The sequence below is a fragment of the Lonchura striata genome, chromosome 6 (assembly GCF_046129695.1).
Source record: "Lonchura striata isolate bLonStr1 chromosome 6, bLonStr1.mat, whole genome shotgun sequence".
Classification (NCBI taxonomy): domain Eukaryota; kingdom Metazoa; phylum Chordata; class Aves; order Passeriformes; family Estrildidae; genus Lonchura; species Lonchura striata.
In genome coordinates this window covers 53,628,998-53,652,097 of record NC_134608.1, presented here as the reverse complement: position 1 = coordinate 53,652,097, position 23,100 = coordinate 53,628,998, and the positions used below count along the sequence as shown (strand labels likewise).

The window sequence follows — 23,100 nt, the reverse complement described above, 5'->3', positions numbered from 1 at the left end:
CGCCTCGGCGAGGGCCACGCGTGAGCCTCCGACACCCGCCGCGCCCCGGCACCTGCCCGGGAGACTTTTCCTTCCTCTCAGGCCAGCATGGAAGGAGAAAGTTGGCCCAAAATAGGGCTCTGTGAGTCCCCCAGTGAACCCCTAGGTAACCTGCCATTCTGAATTCCTGGGTGTCCCCAGTCCCTGGATGTCTAAACCGCTGACACACCAAACTCTAGGTGCCACAATTCCTTGGGTGACTGGACACCTGCATTCCCAAATCCCTGGGTGTCTGAGTCCCTACCATCCTAAAGCCCTGGATGCCTGAAGCTCCTGCCATTCTCAATCCCTGGGCACACCAAATCCCAAACCAGCCTGGCCCTACTGGGCAGGAAGACACTCCAGTGTCTCCAGGATGTCTCCCAAGTGCCTGCTCAGGACTTCCTGGAAAAGGCACATTCTGCTGCTTGACCGCTCCAGAAGGAGTCATCCAGCTCCTTTCTCCTCCTTTTCCCTCTTTTTGGGAGGAGAGAATGGATATTCCCTCTTCTCCCTCCCCACCCAACAGAGAGAACCTTTCCCTTTGTATTTATTACTCCTCGCTGGAGCTGTTTATCCAAATTAATCTCCGGGCCGAGGCCAAGCCGGGGGGTAATTCCATGGGAAACGAGGAAATTTTCGGAGCCTAACGGGAGCAATTACAGGGGGTTAGGAAGCGAACTATTCCTCAAGTCGGACATGAGCGGGCGGTGACCCGGCGCTTGTCACAGCTAATAAAGATGTTAATGAGCCGGCAGCGGCACCCGGCTGCTGCTCCCATTGTTCCCATCGCTCCCTATTCCCGCTCCGCCGCTCCCGGCGCTGCGGAAGCAGGGCCGTGTTTGCCTTCTCTGTGCAAACACGGCGCGGGGCAGAACCGGTCCGGCGGCCGGGCGGGATCCGCCGAGCCGCCCCGGGCGCCTCCCGGTGCGCATCCCGGGAGAGGCCCCCGGGGGTACGGGAAGGGGAGCGGCGGAGATTGGCTCCGGGGGGATGCTCATCCTCCCGTGTGTTATTCCATGAGTGGATAAATGATGGACAAGCTCGCTGGGCCGTGGATGAGCAGCGCAGTGGATCCGCGGGCTGTGGATCCGCAGGGAAGGCTGGAAGCCCGGCCGTGGGGGCAGTGGGAAGCGGGGAATGCAGCAGAGCCCCAGCCAGGCCTCCCCCGCGGAATGGGAATAATTATCCCGGTGGCGACTGAGTAGCCTCTGGATATTTTAATTACAGAGGGAGCATCCGTCGTATGGGAGAGCTCCTCGGCGCCACATTTGCCAGTGGCTCCAAGGGACATTCCCGCCATGGCCAGCACTATTTGCCCTCGACATATCCTCCCTGTTTGCTCTGCGTGGCTCCAGCCCTTCGGAGCTGCTGGAGTTTTCCGTGCCTGTGGCACGCCAGCGTGTCCCTGGGCGGGCCCAAGGTGTGGTGGCTCCCAAAGAAGGCACGTTGGGAATTTTAGGGTCTTCCAGTTAGAGCCTGAAACATCAGGAATGTGGGTGGAGAGCTTGGGATGCTCCTGCACAGAGCTGGGAGATCACCCATCCAGCCCTGGAGGTGCACTCTCCATCCAAGGAATTTATTCCTGCTCCTCTACCAGGCAGAAAAGTATTAAAAGAACGAAATAATTGGAACCAGGAACATGGATTATAATTCATGTGGAATGCTGGGGATGGAGAGATATGAGCCAGGGTGTGTGACCATGAGGGATGTCACATATTCCCTGTCCTCCTACCACGTCATCCCTACTCCATGGTGCCACATGATCCAGTCTGAGGTGTATATAAACCTCAGCTTCCCAATGCTCCTTGTCTTTTTGGGATGATTTTGGCTATAAACTCTCCTGGCTGAGCTCTCTGAATCCTGGAGGCCACTGCCTTCCCAGTGTTAGGCATCCCTGGCTCCACAGGGATGCCCTGGCTGTTGGAACAGCGAGGGAAGCTCTGGGCCCTCTGGCATCACCAGGGTGCCCAGAAAGCTCCGAGGAAAGCCGGGAAAGGCGGCAGGTGGAGGCTGAAGGTCGCGGCGTGGACTTTGTCCTGGGAGCAGTCGCTCGGCAGGTGAGACGGGATCTGAGGCTGCGCCACAGGATCCTCCCTGCTGGCTCCAAGCCTGCGGCAGCCACGGGATGCAGGAGAACCCCATGTGGAACCCGAAGACTCTGCAGTGGGTTTGGGTTAGGGACACATGGATCCTGCCTCCCAAAATCCTGCGGAGACAAGGAGGGTTTGTCCTTCTTGGCAGCTCAAAGCCGGGTCGTGCCGGGGTCCTTCTCCGCAGCCAATTTGGGATCAGGTTTCGATCGATGGAGTCGCTCCAGCCCCGCTGCCCTGACTCAGCAGGGCCCGACTCCCAGCGTCCCTGCTGTGCCTTTGGATCCTGACTGGGAAGGCCGGAACCAGCCAGGAAGGGGTTTGGGAGTGATCGGTGCTCCCAGCACACGGAATGCTGTCCCATGGGAAGCTGGGAATGATGACACAGGGTGTCTGGATGATCCCACTCTTCATTCCAGGTTTTGCCAGGGGAAGAGCCGTGCTGGGACACAGCCTGGGAGTGGTTCCCCCCTCCTTGAAATCCTGTTGAACCCCATCCTCCCACCCACTGCTTTCCCAGCCCTTCAGCACCGGCCTTGGATCATCTTTTTTTCATGAGCATCGGCGGTCGATGCCTGGGAAAGGCAGAGCTGGAAGAAGCTGCCCTTGGACACTCTGGCCAGGGAAGGAACAGCACAGGCACTGCCCTTTCCCTGCCCATTCCAAAGTGCTCCGGCGCTGCCAACATGGAGCCAGGAGCTCTCAGCTCATCCGAAACCACCGCTCTCTGCATCCTGATGGTGGATAATTTGCGGAGCACGGCTCCGTAATGAGCGGTGACCTCTATTAGCCGAGCTCTCTGGCTCCTCAGGAGTTCCCAAAGTGCCTCTCCGGGGTTTATTTTGGAGGATGGAAAGGCCGAGTCACTGTACAATTAGGGATAAATCGTTCCTGCATCAGATGGATGGATGGATGGATGGATGGATGGATGGATGGATGGACATATAGATGATGAGCAATTTTGATTCTCATGGCTGTGAGGGCAGGGATGAGGTCAGTGGGATCAGGAAAAATCAGATAGAGACAGAAAAGGAAGGATTTGCCTGAAATTCAGACAGGAAAGGGCTGGAGAGAGACGTTCCTGTTGCACCCATTCCCCTCACCAGCAGCTCCATGGATTTCTCCCACACCTGGGAAACTTTACGCAGCCACCTCGGACAAGTTGCCTCCCCAGACACATTTTGGGGTGAACCCTCCTTCCAAAGCCTTGGGAGAGGCCTGGATTTTCCCTCTGAAGGCAGCAGGAGGGTGGGCAGAAGTAGCCCAGAGGAAAAATTCTCAGGAAAAGATCCATCTAGAAACAGGATTCCATGGTCCCAGGGTGATGCCAAGATACGGCCATGCCCAATCTTTATCCAGTGGGCACCAAAACCTGGCACATGGCAGAAGATCCCACAGAACCCATCAGCTCAGGCTGGGCAGGGAGATGGGATGAGCGCTGCTTGAATATCGCAAAAAACTCTGGCTGCACAAAGGACTCCAGGAAAACCAAGAATGTCAGAAATTCATGGCAAGCCAGGGGTGGAGGAGTGCAGGAAGGCGATGGCACAGGGGTGATGATCCATGGCCAGTGCTGCCACATCCGCTTGTTATCCAAACATCTCCGTCCTGCCGCAGGCACCAGAGCAAAGTCCAGGACAGCCCCACGAGTGCTGCAGCAAATCCGGCTGGAAAAGCCTCCAGCACCTGCCTGTGATGGATACAGAAAGGCAGGATCAGAGGGGTGGGAGAAGCAAGGAGGAGGGAGGCTGATCCCATGCCAGCTACGGGAAGAGCCAAGGTGGGAACGCGTCTGACATCCCGGCCTGGAGATAAACAGCTGCTTGTGGAGGCACTTAATGGCTGGGAGAAGGGATTTAATGGCTAAGGATTGTTGGGAACAGCTTGTGCCAAGCCCCTCTAACAGCTCCCATCTAATTAGGGACAGAGATGAGCCTTAAGGTTGCTTCCAACCCCAACCATTCTGGGATTCCAGGATCTTCAGCTGCTTGGGAAGGGGCCAGTTTCTCAGTGTGAGCACCACAGATGAAGATCATGGAATTCTGGAATGGTTGGTGTGGAGAGGGTCTTAAATGTCATCTCATTCCAGCCCCCTGCCATGGGCAGGGACACCTTTCACTTGCTCCAAGCCCCATCCAGCCTGGCCTTGGACACTTCCAGGGATGGGGCAGCCACAGCTTCTCTGAGCAACATGTGCCAGGGCCTCCCACAACCTCACAGGGCAACAGAAACTTCATCCTATCCTCTCTGCTGAAAAGAGGTCACACAGCAATCCCAATCCCATCTGATCCCTCCTCAACACCATCACCAGAGCCTCTGCACCCAATTTAGTGGGATGGGAGGATTTGTGTCCTGCAGTGAGAAAGGGGACACTGGAAAAGGCTCTTTGGGACATGCTGGTCCTGCTCCATACCGAGTCCCCAGTGCACAGCCCTGATCCAAACACAGCAGCCATCCCAGGAATGCTGTGTTGGGTAGGGAGAGCTCCGGCTCCGTGCCAGCTGCTGACAGATGTTGGCACTATCAGCTCCCTGCACGCTTCCAGCAGCCCGCGGCTCCGGAGTCATGCACCGCTGCCGGTCCCCTCCCGCTCCCGCGCTCCCTGAGGCCGGGAGCAGATGTCCGGCACCGGCCACCTCCGGCACGCTCCACAAATTCCCAGCTTCTGGCACGGAGAGCGCCAGATGGGCTTCCCGATGCTCCAGCGCAGTGCGGGAAAGCAATTCCTGCCGCGGCAGGGAGCGCCGGGATGATGAACCCGCTCTCCTGCCCCTGCCCGTTATTCCCACATGGATATAGAGACGTTCCGTGGCACAGCAGGCTGTCTGAATTCCCAAAAAGGACTTGGAAGGCAGCAGGATCCCGCCAGCGCTGTCGAGCACCTGCTGCCTTCCCTGGATGTGTGATCCTCGTGGGTATTTTGGGAACGGGCCATTTCATTGCCTGGATGAGGACTTGCAGCGCTCCAGCAGCGCCTGTCGCTCTTCCTGATTCCTCTCCAAGAGCTGGGAAGGAGAGGGAAGTGTTGGTGTTCCAGAGGCTCCAGAGCCATCCCTGTGGCTGGGGTGTGTCCATGATGTTCAATAGGCGCTTTATCGGGAAGGTGAGACACAAGCTGGAAGAAGGCATTGGGAAGCATTAGCCTAGTGGGAGAATTTGCTATTCCCTGCTTTCCTGCAGGGAATTCTCTGGGCATGGAGGCACTCCAGGCTCGGATGGGAGGAGTTGGGACAGTGCCAGCACTTAATTGGGCCCTGCTGGGTCTTGCCCTTGTTAGTCAGCTCTGCCCATATTGGATGGAATCCTTCCCAGGGGAGTGGGAGAGGGATGGGATGGGATGGGATGGGATGGGATGGGATGGGATGGGATGGGATGGGATGGGATGGGATGGGATGGGATGGGATGGGATGGGATGGGATGGGATGGGATGGGGTGTCTGTACCCATCTAAGGAGCCCCAAATGGTGCTTTCCCATCCACTGCTGATGCTTTGGGGTTTCAAGTGTGGATGAGCTCCCATGCCCTTGTGTCCAGCAGGAACACACTCAGGGCAGGTTGTTCGAATTGGGAAGTGCAGAGCGAAGCACTGATGCTGAGCTCAGCCTTGCTGGGCTCCAGGGAATCTCCCCATCCCAGGGGGCTGTGGGAAGAAAGCAGAGGATGGCACATCCCACAATCCCAGCCTGACTTTCCTCCAGGAACAGGAAAGGCTCCTTTTCCTCTTCCTTCCAGCCTCATCCTGAGTGTCTCACCCTTTCTGGGCCCCATCCTGCTCTGGGGAACTCCTCCCCGCGTGATTCATCCCGCTGGGATCCCCCTCCTCAGCCGAGTGTCACCGGCTGACGCAAATCCTCCCACCCCAATCCCAGGTGCCGGATTTAGAACGGCTCTACCGCGGTGCCAGGGAGGATCCAACAACTCGGCTGCCAGCAGGAATGGGATGGGGATCCATCCTGGAGGAGCTGGAAGTGCAAATCCAAGGGAGGGGTGTGATGGTTAGGGCTGGACAGGAGCGGGAATGCGGGTGCCCATCTTAGAGATACTCCCACTTCCCTCATGCCAACACTTCCACCAGGGATGAGATGGGATATGGGGTGGGATGGGAAGGGAAAGGATGGGAAAGAATAAGATAGGATGAGAAAGAGCGGGAAAGAATGGGATGGGCCACTATCCCAGCACACAGGAGACATCCACGTGGAAGCCCCAGGGCAGCAGCACGAGGCAGGAGGAGCTGGAGCAGCTTCTGGAGAACTCTGGTAAAATCCTATTCTGAATCCAGCCCTTCCTGGGTGGATTTCCACAGGGATGAGATGAGGTGGGAGAAAGGATCTAGGAAATGGAATCCCTGGAATGCAGCCCTGGGAATGGGTGTGAAGGGCCAATGGGAACCAATGGCACCAGGAGCACTGGGACGTGCTGGGATGGGAGCATGAGGAACTCTGGGGTGCACTGGGATAGACAGGACTATTGGGATGCACTGGAAGCATCAGCATCCTGGGAAAAAGCACCAGGATGCACCAGGAGCACTGGGAGCACTGGGAACGGTGGGAGCACTGAAAATGCACCAGGAGCACTGGGATGCACCAGGAGCACAGAGAACCCTGAGAACAGAGGGGTTTACTGGGAGCACCGGGAGCATGAGGATCCATGAGAGGGATGCTCCAGGAGCACTGGGAGTTCTGGGAGCAGAAGGAACACTGGAATGCCCCGCGAGCATTGGGATGCATTGGAACTGGGTCCCTTTGATGCACAGGGATGCTCCAGGAACACCGGGAAGCCTGAGAACAGATGGGATGATCGGGAGTTCTGGGAGCATCAGGATCCCTGGGGGCACAGGGATGCTCCAGGAGCGCTGCGATGTCTGGGAAGAGGGATCACTGGGACGCAGCGGGATGCTCCGGTAGCCCCGGGATGCGGCGGTGCGGTCTGAAAGCTCCTCCTCGTGGCTCCCGGGGAGAACTACCGGGAGAGGCCCGGGATACACGGGAGAGCCCCGCTGCACGGCCCGGGCCGAGGCGCCGGGGCACGGAGCATCCCAGCATCCCGGGAAACATGGGGCGACGGGAATTCCGGGATGGAACGGATCCCCCCGTTCCCGCAACCAGCCGGGATGGGACGGGGCCGCATCCCGGCTCACCTGCCATGGAAACACCACCAGCAGGGACCACTTTCCACACAGAGCCACCGACCATCCCGGAAAATCCCGGAGCGCCGCCGGGATGGGGGGATTCTTGGAAGGATTGATGTTAATGCATGGAATGTGATTTCAGGCCACGGTCCTGGCTGATCCAAGTGTGGGAGAGAGGCGGGAGTGGAAAATCACTTCTGCTGCGAGCAGCAATTCCTTTATTTTTCCTTTTGCTGGCAAAGGTATTGAAAATGAGAGGGAGAGAGGAGGAATGGGAACATCCAGGACCCTCAGGGCAGATGCAGCTGCGCTTCCAGAGAGCTTTCCATGGATGGTCAAATGGATTGCACCATGTCCCCAGCCCAGCAGCTTGCTGGTCCTCCATGGGAGATGTCCCTAAAGTGGTGGGAATATCCAGGAATCCCTCTTAGGGGGCAGGGCCTGGCAGTGTCAGAGAGATGTTTGGAAAGGAGGGAACAGGTGTGGGATTGGGGTAATTTTTGGAGCCAATGGTGGGGTTGTGCTTTGCTCATCACCTTTCATGCCTGATCCAAGTGGGATGTGTCGCCGTGGGGATCACTCCCAGCTCTGTTATTCGGAAAAGGGTCCCACCCCCATTCCATATTGTGCCCTCCAGTCAGAGCTCCACAAGGAAAAATCAATACCTGACTTCCAAAAAAAGCAGCTGCTGGTGGCTTTTTATAGCAACCTGTCCCATTTGCATCCTCCCTCAGCCCAGGCCCAGGGAGCCCGACCTCTGGCTAAATTAGCTGTGCATTCCCTAGGGAAACAGCCTTGGAAAAGCAGGAAGGGAGCTTGGCTGTGCTGGAATATTCTACCACAGTCACCCCATCCATTGTTCCTTGCTGGCCATGGTTTCCACAAGGAGGAAACTCCCTGATGGGATTGTCCCTTCTGGGCAGTGGGATGGGGTGGCTGCCAGCAGTCCCAGCCCCTCCTTCCCTTGGGATTGCTTCCTAGAGGGGAAAAAGGGATGTGGGAAGGAGGAGAATCTGGGGCTGCCCCAAACAGGGAGCTCATGCAGGGAGCAGAGAGAAGGATGGCCAGAGAAACCCTGGGATGGGGAGATGCTGACCCTCCTCCCCTGCAGAAATTCCACTCCTGTTCCATGGATTACGGAGGTGCCGCGGCAGGCGAGCAGAGCACAGGGAATATTTAGGTCACGGTAAATGAGCTCCCTCATTAGAGCCTCTGGAGCTGCACCCACGCGGGGCTGGGGCGCGGGAGTTGGGAAGGGGATTTGGACACCCCTGAGTGGGAGGGGAAGATGGATGGGCCCATTATCCCCAGGAAACTGAGGAGGTGGAAGGCATGGTGTTGTCAGGTTTGGATGGACAGGCCAGAAACAGTGGGAGGCTCCCAAAACCACTTTTTATTCCTGAGATGTTGGGGTTCTGCTCTTGGTAAAAGCTTTTCCTGTTTTCCCTCCCTGCTCATCCCAGGTGCTGCCCATTAGCCTCACAGCTGGAGCAGAGGAGGGATAAAAGGGGAATTAAAGGGGGTTACCACCCCTTTGGAAGTCCTGGTGGGCTCCTTGCTGTGCTGGTGGGATGGATGTGGGCTGGGGCTCTGGAGCTGCTGGAAGTGCTTTGGGAGAAGGTGAGTTACTTCCAGGATTGTGTCTGGAGCATGGGGGTGGGGTGGGCTCTGGGGATGGGCCAGGATTTTTCCTCCATTTTCTTCCCACGTAAATTTTTTCCTGGCATGGCTAGCAGTTTCAGAGAGGGGATTTTCCCCCTCTCTCCTGTTCTGGTGAGATTGCACCTGGAATGCCATGTCCTGCTCTATAAGGAGGATGTGGAGCTGCTGGAGGGAGGCCATTGAGATGCCAGAGGGATGGACATAGGCTGGGAGAGCTGGGAGTGTCCAGCCTGGAGAAGGGAAGGCTCAAGGGAGGGCATAGAACCCCTTCCAGTGCCTAAAGTGTCTCTAAGAGCTGGAGAGGGACTTTGGAGTGACAGGACAAGGGGGTATGTGTTCCACAGCCAGAGCACCTGTATAGATTGGAGATTGGGAAGGAATTTTTCCTTGTGAGGGTGGTGAGGCCCTGGAATGAATTTCCCAGAGGAGCTGTGGCTGGCCCATCCCTGGAAGTGTCTAAGGCCAGGCTGGACAAAACTTGGAGCAACTTGGGATAGTGGAAAGTGTTCCTGCCCATGGCAGAGGGCAGCACTGGATGAGATTTAAGGTCCCTCCCAACCCAAACCAGTCCATGATTCCCTGGCTCTGGGTATCCCAGTTGGCCTCTGTCAAGGAGAAGAATGCAGCTGGCAGATTCAGGGATGCTCCCCCATAGCTGGGAGGTGTGTCAGGAATTGCTGCCTGATCCGGAGTGCAACCGGCAGCAAGAGCCCTCCTGAGATGAGTCAGTGTCCCTGAAAACCAGGCTGGTGATCCAGCAAAAATCATTTCAAGGAGAGACTCCTGTAAAGCTCCGCTCTGCGTCCGTGGCGCCGTTCCCTGGAGCTGCCTGCTTCAGCCCACCTCCCCCTGATCCATGGCTGCTCCGGGGGGCTCCAAGGTGTGTCCTCACCATGTCCAGAGAGAGCTCTCCCAGCTTCTCCTGTCACCTCATGCCTATTCCACGTCCCAAGCTGGTGGCACTTCTGCTGGAATAATCCTGGAATGGTTTGGGTGGGAATGGACTTTAAAGATCACCTCCTTCCACCCCCTGCCACAAGCAAGGACACCTTCCACAAGCCCAGGTTGCTCCAAGCCCCATCCAAGCTGGCCTTGGACACTTCCAGAGATCCAGGGACAGCCACAACTCTGGGCATCCTGTGCCAGGTCCTCCCCACCCTCACAGGGAGGGATTTCTTTCCAATATCCCATCTAAATCCACCTTTTTTTTTGGTATAAAATAATTCCTGCTTGAATTTCCACTGCTCCATGCCTCAGGAATGCCTGTAGTAGGGATGTGCTGGGATGAGTGGGAAGCAGCATCGGGCAGTGACTGTGCGTAATTGGTGTCACCGCGAGCAGCTGATGCTGCTGATTTTGGGATGAGTAATTCCAGCAGCTTAATTTGGGAAATCAGGCTCTTTGTGTCTTGCCGGGCTCATTTGCAGGACAGCCCTGGCACAGCCGGAGTCGCTGTGCCGGCAGCCGGACATCTGGAATGCCGGCGTGTCCCTGGCTTTGTGCCTGCCAGGGGTGGACACAGGACACATCCTTGGCCCTCTTCCCCCAAAAAGGGAATTTGCTGCCTGAAGGGAAGGGGAACCCTCATTAGCACCTGGCAGGAGGGACAGAGGGCATGGAATTCCTTGTGGATGCAGAGGAGAGCAAAGGGTTTAAAAAGTTTGGGAGAGCATCCTTGTGTTTTTTAGGGTCTGTGTTTAGTGTTGTCCGTGTCTGTGGGATCAGCCTCTCCTGGAATACTTAGTTTGACTTTTAAGGCAATTTTGTTCCTGGGAGATGTTCAGTGTCAGAGTCCTGGGATGAGGGACTTCAGCTTTGTGTCCTTGGAAGTGGCCTGGGTGACACAAATCCATTTGGCCTTGCTCCCACAGATTCCACCAGTCAGGTGGGGATGGGACAAGGATGTGTCCATGGGGTTTGCTCCCTTGGCTCCTGGGCTGCAGGAGAGTCGGAATCCTCCTTACCTGGAGGTGGATGCTCCCCTTCAACACTTGCCACCCAATCCCTGGGCATTCCCACTCTGTGGGAATTGAATTGGAGCTGCTGGCAAAGAGGAGGGGGTGTGACCCTCTGAAAAACTCCTCGTTTCTCTGAGGGACTGGGACAATCTGTGCTTGGTGACATCTCCAAATACTGGGGCCACTGGGAGGGACAAGCTGGAGAGTGGCCAGCCTTGGGACAGCCCATCCATGCTGCTGTATTCCACATCTTCCTGGCTTCTCCAGGCTCCTGTTTGTTTGTGTGGGTTCATCTCAGCAGCAACCAGTGGCAGCTTGGCACAGAATCTGGGAGCTGCTGCTCTGAGCAGTTCCTTGGAATGTGGCTCCAAGGTGGAGCTGCCCACACAGCCAGCAGAATGGGCTGGAAGAGCAACTCCCAGCTGGCACTGGCATTTCTCTTCATCTTCTCCCCTTCCTGGGAATCTCTGGTGGCCCAAAGGAAGTCCGGGGGGTGATGGTGGCATGTCCAGTGTCCTTCCATCCTTCTGTGGAGCATCAGCTGCCTTGTAATGTTTCCCAGAGAAGCTGTGGGTGCTCCATCCCTGGAAATGCTCTAGGCCAGGTTGAAGAGGGCTTGGGGCAAACTGGGATAGTGGAAGGTGTCCCTGGCCATGGCAGGCAGTTGGAATTCAGTCATCTTTAAGGTCCCTTCCAACCCTGTTTTGTGATCCTCAGATTCTGTAGTAGATCCAGGCATTTCCATGTTTTTCATAGCATTGGGTGCTCCTAGCAGGGCTGTGGAGGTGCTCTGTGGCTGGAGCTGAGTGGTGCCGAGGCAGCTGGAGCGAATTCCTCCTCCTCCTCTTGGCAGCAGGAACAGAGCAATCCTGGGGAGTGGATGATCCTGTTCTTGCTGCTCAGGACTTCCCCCAGTTTCTGTAGGATGTGGGATTGCTGGGAATGAGTGCCTAGTGAAGATTCCTTGTGGGCTTTTGGTCACTGAATTTTGGGATCTGCAGCTCCTTTTTGGACTGCGGTGGAATTTTCTGGGGTGATTTCAATCCAAGAGATGCCTGTGAACAGGTGGGATGGGGGTGACATAATTGTTGCTTCCAGAGCTTTCCCTTCACAGAATCCCATAACAGTTTGGGTTGGAAGGGCAAGGACATATTCCACTATCCCAAGTTGCTCCAAACACCAGCCAGCCTGGCCTTGGACACTTCCAGGGATGGAGCAGCCACAGCTCCTCTGGGAAATCCATTCCAGGGCCTCACTCCCCTTACAGGGAAGAATTTTTTCCCAATAACTCAGTGACCAAGAGCCCACAAGGAATCTTCACTAGGCACTCATTCCCAGCAATCCCACATCCCATCTAACCCGACCCTCTGGCAGTGGGAAGCCATTGCTGTTGTCCTGTCACTCCAGTTTGTCCAGAGTCCCTCTCCAGCTCTCTTGGAGACCTTTCAGGTGCTTCCTTCCCAAGTCCCTGTGTTTTGTGCTCAGTGCCTGGGGACAGCCCAAGGTGGGCAGAGGTCCCCCAAACTCCCTGCTCTTCCCGTTGGATCCCTGAAATCCCAGCCCGGATGAGCACGCAGTGCTGCGTGCCTCAGCTTTGGAGCTCCACCACCTTTGCTGCCAAGGGATTCTTTCACCTCTTTTGTTCCCAGCTCCTGCTTTCAGAGCCTTGTTTGTGGCCGTCAGGATTTGACAGACTCTTGGCAGGTCTCCCACCCCCATGGCAGCAGCGATTCTCGCCCTCTCCCCCTTTTCCCTTGCCCTGCCACCGCGGTTGGAGACCTGTTGGGAGGGCTGCGTTTGCCGGGAAATCAACTCCCAGGCTTTTTTTAGAGCCAGAAAAGCCCTGGCACAGGGATGACAGCAGCAGAAGCCAAAAGGCTCAGATGGTTTTAAATGTCAGGGAGAGGTGTAAACGGATCTGGAAAGACAGCATGTCCAGAGGAGCCATGAGATTCCACAGACAGCAGCTCCAGAGCCAGCATCCTGCGGTTTTCCCTCTCTGCGAGCCCGGCTCTGCCCGGTGACCTGGGATTTGCCTGTGGGATGGTGCCGGCGGCCTCTGGAGCAGGGGAGGCCGAAGGGCTGCCGGGGGAGCGCTGGTGATGGGCAGGAGCACAAATGCGCCTTGGCTCCCGCTGCCTCCGTGACCTTTTCCGCTCCGGCGTGATCCATCCTGACGCTCGGAGCGGGGCGAAGGGGAAGTGGTCATCTGGGCTTGGCCGCTGTGTGTTTGCCTGCTCGGCCCTGCCACTTCCCAAAAAAAGAGTTTGGAGTCTCTGAGAGTCAGCAAGTTCCCGGTGCCAGCCATCTGCCCCATTTCCCTTAGCAACCGTCCGTCCTTTTCTCCTTCATTAAGCGTCTGAGGCGGATCCTGCCTGGCAGACCCTCTCTCGCTTCCCTTTTTGCCTCTCTGGATCATTCCCATCTCCTGTCACTGTGGCACGGAGTCCTGACATCAGAGCATGCTCCTCTCCTAGGAATTCTTGCACAAAGCTTGGACAGGGGCTGTTTGCTCACTTTCTTGCCTGCTGCTTTTTTCTTTCCAGCATGATCTTTTCCAGTTCCTCTCCTTCAGGAATTGCTCAGGCTGGAAAACACCCCCAAGATCGAGTTCAGCCACCCAGACTCTGCCATGGTCACCATTAATCCATGTCCCCAAATGCCACTTTTGCTCAGCTTTTAAATCATCCAGGAATGGGGACTCCAGCACTGCCCTGGGCAGCCTGATTCAATGCTTCTATGAAGGAATTTTCCCTAAAATCCAAAGAGAAATTCCCCTGAGGCAACTTGAGTCTTGTCCCTTGTTCCCTGGGAGCAGAGCCTGACCCCCATCAGGGAATCATGGAGAGGGAGAAGGACCCCGTGAGCCTCCTCTTCTCTGGGTTAAGATAAAATTCCCTGCTATATTCCATGGACTTGTACAGAAGGGAGCTGGGAAATTCTCCTTAGGATAATTATTCCCAGTTATTGGTCTCCAACCTCTGCTTTGCCCTGAGGTCCCTCTCCTGTCTGCCTGCTGGGCTGTGATCCCGAGGTCTCTGCCAGGACTTTGTGGAGGAGCTGTGCAGCAGTTTAGGATTTGGGATCTCTGTGGGCAGCGGTGTCTCCCGGTGAGAGCTGAGCTTCCCCCTCCGGCAGTTTGGAGCTGGGATGAAGCCAAGTGGGTTAGACAAGGCTTTGAGGTCCAGGAGAAGTGGGGAATGGCTCTGCAGCCTGGTGTGAGGAGCGGGAAAGGAGCCAGGAGCAGAGCCAGGAAGGAATCCTTAACGGGAAACCTCTTGCTTCAGTCCACCTGCCTCCAGAAGCAAGAGCAGGATCCTGAGGAAGCAGAGGAGGGAGGGATTTGACCTAATGAAATTATCCAAGTGCCTTGGCTCCAGCTGCTGCTCTCCAGTCACATCCAACTGATGTCCAGAGACGTGGCCTGCGGGAGGGATCGAATCCTCCACGGAGCATCCTCATCCTCCGTGCTGTGCCCACATCTGACAGCAGCATTCCAGGCTTCCCAGAGAGCCTGGGAGGCTGCAGGTGCTGCCTGGCGGTGGAGAGCTCTCCGACACTGCTTCCCTGCAGCACTGACAGGAACAACACAGCTGATCCCTAAATTTCCCTGTCCTGTCGCAGCCGTTCCCATCACAGGAGGTGAGCGGGCTCCTGGAAATTGGGAAGCAGCTCAACCTCTGGGTGTGGAGTCTCAGCCAGGGAAGTTGTGTTCGTGCCATGGGGCCCTGGGAAAAGGCCAGAGCTCCTGCTTGTGGGGGTGAAGGCATCCCACATCCCTAAAGCTCCTGCTAAAGTCCTGATTCATTCCTGGGCTGGAGCTCTCCTCCCGAAGCAGAATGGAGCCAAGGGCATTCAAAAGGTGGGTGGGGAGGAGGAATAACATGAAGGAATTTTGGCGGGGGTGAAGCAGATAAGGAAAATGACACGTTGTTGTTGCACCTGGATTAGCCAGCGCTGGGATGGAGCTGGGAATTCCAGCGGCTGCCAGTGCTGCAAGCACAACCCTGTGACTCAGGGGAGCTCGGGGGTTTGCATTTTCCTCCTCTCAAAGCCTTTAGGGTTCATTTCCACATTTTTCTGTTTTTAATTCCCTGCAGAACAACGAGGCTTTCACAACCTGAGGTGAAAAAGCTTTTTGGAAAGATAGGTTTGTCCAAGGGGGAGTGTGGAGGATGCTGGCAAATATCCCGACAGCCTGGATCACTGCTTTATCCTCTCATTTTTCCCCAAAGGAAAAGCCACCTGGAGCTGCCAGGCAGGAAGATGCCCTGAGCTTTGCTGAGCAGTGGTGAGAAACCCCAGTGAACTGTTATTTAATGGTCCTTTTCCATGGCAATGGCTCCTTCCCGGGGAGAAATTTCTGGGCTGAGGAGTCACAGCTTGGATAATGCTGGATAATGTCCTTGGGAGGGGGAAGCGCTGGCAGGAATGATAGCAAGTCTCCAAGGCTTGGCTTCCAGAGTTAGATCTGGCACCAATTTAGCAAAGCAGCTGGAAAGAGGAGTTTGTGCTTGGAATCCTGAGCAGCGAGGGCTGTGCCGAATTCCAGGATGCAACCTGTGGGAGAAATCCTCTCCAGGCTTTTCCTGTGGAGTCAAACCCATCCGTGTGTGCACGGGTGTGTTTACTACGTGCCAAGAGTGAGCCCACGGCGTGGGAACCTCTTGGAAAAGGGAGGGATCCCGCTAGGAAAGCGGCTTTAAGGCTGGAAAGGGGGTTCCTAAGGAAGGGACAGGTCACCAGCCTGTGCAGGTGGGGATGGGAAGAGCTGTGCCTGAGGGAAGGAGCTGGGAATGTGCCAGCCTGGCTCTGCCCTTCCTACCTGCGGTGGGACCTGGTGCTGCCCAGCCCTTGGGAATTTATGGAGGAAATAATGAGGGTGGTGAGGCACTGGAATGGATCTCCCAGACAAGCTGTGGCTGCCCCATCCCTGGAAGTGTTCGATACTAGGTTGGGTGGGCCTTGGAGCAACCTGGGATAGTGGGAAGCGTCCCTGCCCATGGCAGGGGGTAGAATGGGATTATCTTCAAGGCCCTTTCCAGCCCAAACCATTCCAGAATTCAATGTCTGATGCCTTCAGGTGCCTGACAGAGGTTTCCCAATTCCTGCTCTGCCTTTGGCTGGCATTCCATCCTCCAGTGTGCCAGCCTGAGCCTGAATTTGGGCTTCGAGCTTACCCCTGGACCTGCTTTCCCTAGGTTTGGCTCTGACTGGGATGTCTCCCCTCTGAATTAAGTGCTTTTTAGGGATTCAGTTTCAGAGGTGGGATAGCAGCCTGGCCCCCCCAAATCCCTTCCTGGTGCTGGAGGAGCCACGGAAAGCCAAGGCAGCTGAAGGAGGAGATTTTCCCAAACACCCAGAGTGCAGGAGAAGCTTCTCCATTAGGGAATGATTTTTAGTGAAGGTTTGAGTGATGCTGTTTCTCTGCAGAGCTGCAGCAGCTGCTCCTGCTGGGGGGACACTGCCAGCTTCTCATCCCTGCTTTGGGAGCTTCCCAGGGGCTGGGAATGACATGGACGGTCGAGCCAGGAGTTGCTGGCTTGGGGGGCATCTGGGAGAGGCGTGTTTCTGTAGAGATCTGCTGAGATAATGAAGGATTTGAGGAGCAAGAACAGTCTGGAGGCACTGGATTAGCAGCACTTTGGTAGGTGGTGATGGAGGCTGATGCCTCCAGAGAGTCGCAGGCGGGAATCACGCTGGGAAGGGAGGGAGGGCTGGGAAGGCAGAGCCACCAAGGGGATAGAAGAAAACACAGGCACTTCCTGCATGGTGACACGGGAATGGGGCACAAGGATGCCTGTTGGTGTGGTTTTTAAAAGCACTTCCCAAATTCAGGTTGGCAACTGTGTGGTTTGGTGGGAATTTCATGTGGAATTTTGCACAGAGGGAGCAGCCTCAGCTTGTGCCAGGGGAGGTTTAGATTGGGTATGGAGGAAAACTCCTTCATGGAAAGGGTTGTCAGGCACTGGAACAGGCTCCAGGGATGGAGTCCCTATCCCTGGAGGGATTTAAAGCCCGTGTGGATGTGGCACTTGGGGACACGGGTTAGTGGTGTCCTTGGAACAGCTGGACTCCGTGACCTTGGAGGGCTTTTCCAACCTCAATTCTTCAATAACTGATATTCCCTAGAGAGTGAGAGACAGTGAGTGAGGTGCTGGAATTTTTTCCCCTGGAGGAAATGTCGGGATAACGCTGCTGTCAACCCTTCCCTGGTGGCCTGTCCCCTTTGAGAATGGCAAAAACACCTTCCTAAGACCCTTGTTGCTGTCACTCCCTGGAATTCAGCCAGCTGGAACAGCCTGTGCCTGCTCCAGGGGTGATGGAGCCCAGCCTGGTGTTTGCAGGGGTTGAGGAGAGAGGAGTGGTTTGGATACCCTGGATGCTGGAATCCCTGTGCCGGGGACACTGTGGCACTCCCAGCCTTGTTCACGCTATTTCCCTATGATTTATTGTAATCCTAATGGAGCAGCTGAGGGAAATTGGCAGGGTTGGGATGGGGGAGGAGGAGAGGGGCTCGTTACCCTGGGAGTAACAGAGCGTCTGACTCTGACGGGGAGCCCAACAGGAGCAGGGTTTTGGAGCAGCGGGATTGGATGTGCTGCGCCTGGGGGCGGTGGCAATGACAACAAACTGAATAATAATAAAAAGCTTCCCATGCTCCCAGCTATTCCTGGAGCCTTGTTCCTTGTCCAAATTCCCCAGAGGAGGAGTTGGTTTGCTGTTAGGTTTAGGAGAATCCTTAACCCTGGAATCTGTTGGCTTTTTTTCAGGACACGCGGCTGGATAGGCTCTTTGTTGATTGAATCCTTCCCGACACCTTCCTGGGATCTCCAGAGCTCCAAGGCTGCCTACAGTGGTCCAGACTTTTCCTGGGAGCTGATATGGAGAATTCCAAGGCTGTGGTTGGAACAGCCCCGTGCCATATCAGTGTGGTGAGGAATGATGCTCCAGCTGGAAGAACACCACAAAATTCCCTCTCCCTCATATTCCCAAGTCATTCCTGCACAAAGCTCACAGATCCTTCCAGAGGTGAGTAGGGAATAACAACTCCTTAAGCCAGTGGGGCCTTTGGAGGTTTCCTTGTGAAATGGCTGGTGATACCCTGATTGAGACGCTGCATCCGAGTTATCCACAGGGATAACCCAGCTGATGGATGTTTGGGATGCTCTAACTCTCCCTTACATCCCTCTGAAGGTGTAGGATTCCCAGGAATGTGTGCACATCACCACGCCATGGCTCCAGGCACTTAAACCCAGACTCAACCCTTTCCCACAGGTTGGGAAGCTCTGAAATGAATGGATTTGCTCCAGAGGTTGGAGGTGGGGACAGATCCAAGAGAAAATCATGGGAAATCACGTCTTTTGTGACAGGCTCATATTAATTCCTTAATTCCCTTAAATGCTTCGCCACTCACCCTCTGTGTCATGACAGCGGGAGAAAAATGGGATTTCTGAGGGCATTAATCCCTCCCTTAATGCTTTAGAAGGCATCCGGTTTATCCAAAACATTCCAAAATTGCCTGTAAATGGTGTCACTGCCATACAGGAGTCAGGCAGCAGAGCCCTGGGGGTCACTGGGATGAATCCCAACGCTGGAGCTGGGCTATAAATGCGGTCTGGCCTTTGCAGTTTGGTGGAGCCAGGCTGGAAACAGGCAGCTGGAGCTGCTGGAATGCAGAAATCCTGAGCTGTATCAGATTAATCGCCTTGTGTCCCTTAATTGGCAGGATCTGGGCTGGGATGTGCTCTACCCCACCCCTTGGAAAGCCTTGGATGGCTTTTGATTGTATTTCCCCGAATAAAAGAGTAATTTCCAGTCTTTCTGAGCTTCTTCCCTCTGTCTGCTCCAGGTTTCGGGACTTCCAGGGGTGCCTGCCCAGCCGGGAGCGGATCGTGCTGAAGGGAGACCTTGGAAGTGCCACGGGCTGGATGAAACGATTTGTCGGAATGCTAAATTTGGCAGCAGCTTTTCATCCAAACCGGAGCCACTTTGCACCTGTCTGGGGAGATAAAGGGACTCGGAATGAGCGTGAGTGGGATTTTTCTGCCTGAACGGGATACAAAGGCTTCGGCACAAATGAATTCCAGAGCTTCAAAGCCTTTCCTGAATGTTTGTCCGCCCCTGTCAGGCTGTTTTATTTCCCAGGTACGGTGATATCACCCAGCAGACCATTTGCAGCCTGCTCCACTTGCTTTAAGGAGGAATGGGCAGGCGAGGATGTGCTGCTATTCCCTGCTGGATTGGCTTTTCTGGGACAGAGATTTATTTTTCCTCTCTATTTTTCAATGCTTTTTTTTTTTTTTTTTTTTTTTTTTCAGTAGGAGCATCTAAGTTGTGTCCTTGGATGATGGCAGCTGCTGTGTTCAAAGGGAATCGCTGTCCTTCCTCCCAGACAGAGATGGTTGGTGTGGTGTGTTCATCCTCACGGGGGCTTTTTTGTGGAGGGGGCAATTGGTTGGATGGGATCTTACAGCTCATCCAGTTCCAGCCCCCCTGCCATGGGCAGGGACATCTTCCACTAGCCCAGGTTACTCCGAGGCTGGTCCATCCTGGCCTGGGACTCTTCCAGGGATGAGGCAGCCACGCCTTCCCAGCAAAATCCATTCCAGGGTCTAGCAATTTCTTCCCAATATCCCATCTAACCCTGTTGTTTGTCAGTGGCAAGCCATTCCCTCTTGTCACCCCATCCCCTTGTGGATAGGCTCTCTCCATGTTTCTTGGGAACGTTTTATCCTGACAGGAAAGCACTGATTCTCCATGCTGGCCATTGAAAGCAGCACGCCAGGTCCTGTCCATGAGGTAGACCATAGTCCTGTGCTGGGTAGTTTTCCGGAGGGAAAAGATGTCGGGAGAGCCCCAGGCGTGGCTGAGGGGAATTTTTATTGCTCCTTGAGGGGGAGGCAGGTTGGAGCCAGGCTGTGCTCCCAGGGAACAAGGCGTGGGACAAGAGGAAATGGCCCGAACTTGTGCCACGGGAAGTTCAGATTGGACACCAGAAGGAATTTCTTCATGGAACGGGTGATGAGACACAGAAAGGGGCTGCCCAAGGAGGACTGCTGAGCCTGGCGCACGCCACGGTCCTTAGAGCCTGCTCCAGGTGGGAAATCACACAGTGATGCACAAAGGTGGGATACAGAACCTCGGGGCATGAAAGCAGCAAAACCCTGGGGAGTGGTTTTAAAGGAAAGGAGTATTAAAGGAATGGAGTCCCCATCCCCGGGGGTGTTTAAGCAATGACTGGATGTGGCACTCAGTGCTCTGGGCTGGGTGACAAGCTGGGGACTGTCACAGGTTGGACTCGGTGGCCCTGGAGGTCTTTTCCAAGAGAACTGGCTCTTGCGGAACCCTTCCGCGGTAATATCGGTAGCGCAGGTGCCCGTCAGCGCAGCAGAAGCCCCTGCCCGCAGCAGGCGGGGCCCGCCCGCATCCCGGCGAGAATTCCCGGCGAGAATTCCCCGCTGGAATCCGCGGCCGGCACCGCCCCGCCCCGCGGCGCTACCGCCGGCCGCCACCAGGCGGCGCCGCCGCGCCCCGCACCCCTCGTTGCCGTGGCGACCGCAGGTTGCGTAGCGGCCCTTACGCAGTTGACGCAGTGGGCGGCCCCGGCGAGGCGGGGGCGGCCCCGGCAGGGCGGAGGCGGCGTTGGAGAATCGGGGGCCGCAGGGCCCCCGGCATGGAGGAGGCGGCGGCGGCCGCGGCGCTCCCGGGGCGGCGGCGGCGGGAGCGAGGTGAGGGACGGCGATGGGGATGGCGCGGCGGCGGGGGCCGGCGCTGCGGCAGGTGCGGGGGAGCCGGGAGGGCGCTGGCAGGGCCGGGGGAGCGCCCGCCGCCGCCCCCCGCCCCGCTGGGCTGCAGGCCCGCGGCGCCCGGGGGGTCTGGATCCCGCGGGAAGCGCGGCATTCCCGGCGGGAGGGCCCCGCTGTCTGTGGCCTGCGCCCCGGGGGAAGCGGGGGGCTTCCACCTGTGCCTCTGGAAAGCCGCCATCCTGGCCGGGCAGGTGCGAGGCGGGAAGGTGATCCCGCCGTTCGGGATTCGGGATGCTGCGGTGGGAGGCGGGAGCGGTGCTGCTGGGTGTCCAGGGAGAAGAAGCTGCGGTGTGGGTGTGACACAGGGATTCTCGCTCCCAGCTTTTATTACTTCCCGCAGGGAACGGTACCTGACTTGAGCAACGCGGGCGGATGCTAAGCCGTGGCCGTAAAATCCCCAAATTTAGGATCGCGGGCAGCTGCAGAAGTGAGATATCCTTATAAAAGTAAGGGAGATGTTGCTCCGAGATCTTGGAGCTGGGATGCTGCCAGGCTGCTCAGCCAGAATTCCCGCTGTGCCCAATTCTGGGAATTAGTACCTGCTGGTGGATTTGGGACAGGCTTCAGTTGGCACTGGGAATATGGGAATGGGGATTGCCGAGCCTGGTGCACACCACGGTCCTTAGAGCCTGCTCCAGGTGGGAAATCACACAGTGGGGTACAGAACCCCGGGACATGAAAGCAGCAAAACCCTGGGGAGTGGTTGTAAAGGAAAGGAGTACTCCAAGGTGGGAACATTCATCTCCCCCCTGGATGAAGCTTAGTGGGGATGAGTTGCTGCATCCTCCTGGCTGGACAGGGAGAAGCATCCGAGTTTTTGTGGTCAGGTTGAGTGTTCTTAAATGGGAGATAATGAAATTGTGGGAAGCGGCTCTTGGAAAGCTTCGGACTCTCCGTGATTCTGGCATTGGCTTGGCTGAAATGTGTATCCTGTGGACACTGCTGGAAGAAGCTTTCCAAGTTGGAAACCTGAGCTGGGGGAAGGTGTTTGTTGTGCCAGGTGTTGGTTTTCAGGGTCATAAAAGTTGCACGGGGGTCTTAAAGCTGCTGGGGAAATTCCAGCAGTGCCAGCTTGGACTGGGAATGGCTGAGGTGGTCGGGAATGCCCAAGAGGGACAAGACACTTGGAAAAGCAACTGTTATGTGAGAAATTATACAAATAACTTGGAATTTCTGCAGCCAAAACCCTTTAGCAAGGAGCAGGATAAAATTTCCCCTTTAAATGGGAATTTAAACTGGAAGTTTTGGAGTGGGCAGCTCTGCTTTCCAAAATTTTACTCCGAGGGTCAAAATCAGGGATTTAAGGGTATGGACTATGTACTGCAGCTACTGACTTTGTCAGTGCTGACCTAAAAAAATCCTGATTTGACCTGAATTCCCATTTAGATTAAGGCACTGGGCACTTTTTGCCTGCTACCTGCACAGCCAGATCTGAACGCCGGAGACAGGGAATGTGTAAATCCCTCTGTGGTTGCTGGGAAAAGGGTGGTGAGAAAGGGAAACTTCTCTGGACTGTGTCCACCCCTTCCCTTTCCAGAGGGCTGGGAAGGAGCAGTTGTGCAATGATGGGATTTAAGGGAAGTGCTGTGCCAGGAGGAAAAGTGGGAAGGGTGAAAATGATCTTCCCAATGACCAAAAATGTGAGGAATAAAAAAAAAAAACAAACAACCTACATTTTGGAAACTTTGTTAAAATTCCCTGGACAAACAATTACGGCAACCAAAAAAAACCCTCTGCTTGGGGCTTTTTAAAGGACTTTGGGAATCTCAGTCCTGTTCCTTGTGCTCTCCCTCCCCTTGGAAGTTAATTAATTGAGAGCTGGCTGCTCCAAATGAGGTCACTTGGATTTCGGAGCTGCCGTATCATTGTATGGATTTGCAAAATCAGGATTTATGGCTTGTGTGCCTTCGAAATTTTTCCTTAAAGTGGCATAATCCTGGTTTTTGGTGGGGGGGTCTTTTCCAGGCAACTGGAAGGATGTAGGGAGGAGAAGTGTTCAAATTGTAGGGTGTAAAACTCAGGAAGCTGCTCAGCTTTGGATGGAGAAGAGTTTGGAAAAGGTTCCAGTCATTCCCAGGCCTGGCTGTCATTTACAAAACTTCCTTGGACTAAAGCAGCAGGAATTCTCTTCTGTGCCAAACATCTCTGTCCTGTCCAAAGGCTTTTTTTGGGGGGGAAGGGAACTAAGTCTTTATACCTCCCCTAGACCATGCAACTTTATTGTGGGGAGCCTGCACCCTGCTTTTCCTCCTCTCCCATTCCATCTTTCCCAAATAAATGACCCTTGGTTCCACCTCTGCTCCTGACAGTGATCCAGCTGATGAATAAGAACGTCCCAAGCTGGATTGAGCCCTGGAGTTTGAGGAATTTCCAGTTAAAGATGCAGCAGTTGAGATGGGGTGAGTGAAACTATTTTAATCTGCTCTTGGAGCT

At 55.5% G+C, this 23,100-nt stretch overlaps 1 protein-coding gene and 1 long non-coding RNA gene across 5 annotated transcripts in view; both read left to right on the top strand.

The window, feature by feature from the left end:
- The first annotated feature begins 17,623 nt into the window (after positions 1-17,623).
- On the top strand, positions 17,624-18,967 carry LOC116183697 (uncharacterized). The gene is made up of 2 exons (XR_004148362.2): positions 17,624-17,890; positions 18,711-18,967. It is a non-coding gene; the product is annotated as an uncharacterized LOC116183697 (long non-coding RNA).
- Positions 18,968-20,422: 1,455 nt separating this feature from the next.
- Positions 20,423-23,100, top strand: part of DAGLA (diacylglycerol lipase alpha) — a 56,575-nt gene continuing 53,897 nt past the window's right edge. For 2 of the 4 annotated variants that reach the window (XM_077784322.1, XM_077784323.1), the window contains exons 1-2: positions 20,424-20,589; positions 22,977-23,066. The gene's annotated coding sequence lies outside the window, so the exon portion shown is untranslated. Of the gene's footprint in view, positions 20,590-21,290; positions 21,306-22,976; positions 23,067-23,100 lie in introns of those variants that run through there. The other 2 variants (XM_021555978.2, XM_077784324.1) reach the window with 2 other exon arrangements.